This window comes from Aplysia californica, unplaced genomic scaffold, assembly GCF_000002075.1.
Source record: "Aplysia californica isolate F4 #8 unplaced genomic scaffold, AplCal3.0 scaffold00808, whole genome shotgun sequence".
Lineage (NCBI taxonomy): Eukaryota > Metazoa > Mollusca > Gastropoda > Aplysiida > Aplysiidae > Aplysia > Aplysia californica.
The window spans coordinates 305,674-307,767 of record NW_004798078.1 but is presented as its reverse complement, the minus strand read 5'-3'; positions in this window follow the sequence as shown (position 1 = coordinate 307,767).

Here is a 2,094-nt window from a genome sequence, read left to right as displayed (position 1 = left end):
ACACACACACACACACACACACACACCCACACATACACATACATACACACACACACACGTAGACAAAATGAAATAAATATCAATTGATGAAAAATGGCCAACAACAAATAACAAAGGCTGCTCTCAGTAAAGATCACCTTTTCGAACATGGTTTTTATACAGTTAGAAGATGAAAAAAAAAGAGACGTGGTTTGTGTTGTTTTCGTATGGCCTTGTGTTGATTTCCTACATTGTTAGCTTGTTGTTGTTGTTTTTTTTATTCTGTTTTATTTGGGTGTGCTTTATCCACTTGATATGATTTGTGATTCGGGGAATCGGCGCAGTGTGTAAGATGATATTGGGTGGGCCATTTTATTTTAGAAAAAAATTGGTTTTGCTATAACGAAGAACTTAATAACCGATCACCACCGGTTTTTTTCTTTCGGGTTGAGGGGCGGGGGGGGGGGGAGAGGGGGGGGGGGCAGCAAACCTATTATTTGTATTATGTCTGTGTTTTCTCTTTAATCGACATCGAAATGTTGGGGTTCTTTTCAGGGTTTGTTTGTTCTTGAGTTGTTGTTGGTTGTTTTTTTAGGTTTTTTAAAATATATTTTTAACAAATATAATTTTTGTTTTGTCTTTGCTTCTTGTTTCGTTGTTGCTATTGTTGTTGTTGTTGTTATTGTTGTTATTGTTGTTATTGTTATTGTTGTTGTTGTTGTTGTTGTTTGTCTTTCAGGGGGTAGGTTTGTAACCTAGGTTTTTTTTTCTTTTTTTCTTTCTTTCTTTCTTTCTTTCTTTCTTTCTTTCTTTCTTTCTTTCTTCTTTCTTTCTTTTTCTTTGTTTATTTATTTATGTATTTATTTATGTATTTATTTATGTATTTATTTATTTATTCATTTATTAATTAATTTATCTGTCTTTACCTTTTGTGTGTTACAGATTTCATTGTTGTTGTTTTTTGTTGCTGTTGTTATAGTTGCTGTCCTTGCTGCTATTGCTGTTGTTGTTTATTTTTTGTTATGGATAGCTGCCCCTGAAGGTTTATTGCTTTCGTTTTTGACTATCTTTCATTAATTGATTATAATATGTCTCGTTCCCGCTTTCTTTCGATCTGGCCTTTTCTTGACAAGAGTATGAGACAGTTGAACAAAAGAATGTGTCTCTGCGGTCATGCATTCTTGTTATTTGACAACAACTTGAACACGCGCAGTTTTAGGAATACTTTAAAAAAATGAATATTAATTAACGTCGTTATTATTCATACCTTTTTTTTCTTCTTATTTTTTTTTTTTAATCAGGAACTTGAAAAGACAAGCAACAACACGCATACTGTGAAACATGCAAATTAAATTTTATTTGTGTTTCTAAGTTGTTGTGTGTGATTGTTCAAAACGTCTGAAAAAAACCACAACTAGGCTAACCTTTGATCTTCTGCTGGTAGGACATTAACATTATTATCTATCTCAATGTGTCCTCTGCGTCCTTAATAAAGAGAGCAATAAATACAGCGGATAGGGGGAGAGGAAAGCTAGTGATATCACTTTTCATTTTCTTTAATCCTGTGGTTTTACCTCACGACATAGGCGTTGTCCGAATTGCACTAGAGGGGATTTTCTGTAATACATCTCATCTCGACCGTACCTTGTCGTCTTGTATGTGAATGTGTTTAACTGTTTGTTTCGTTTTGTTTTGGAGGGGAGTGTGCATACGTGTATGCATCTGGGTGTTTGTTTTTGTGTGTGAGTGTGTTTGTATATGTGTGTGTGTGTATATTATGTGTGTATTTTTGTGTGTGTGTGTTCTGTAGTTGTTGTTTTTTTTTACATATTGTTTTTTAATTTTTTATCGTCAATATATTATTATTATTATTATTATTATTATTATTATTATTATTATTATTATTATTATTATTATTATTATTATTATTATTATTATTATTATTGTTGTTGTTGTTGTTGTTGTTATTATTGTTGCTATTATTATAATTATTTATAGTTATTTCATTTGTTGTCGTTATTGAAGTACACACAATTCTGTCAATTTATATAAAGCACAAAGAGATTGATATAACCCCTATCGAACAAATAACATCACAAAGACAACACAATGACA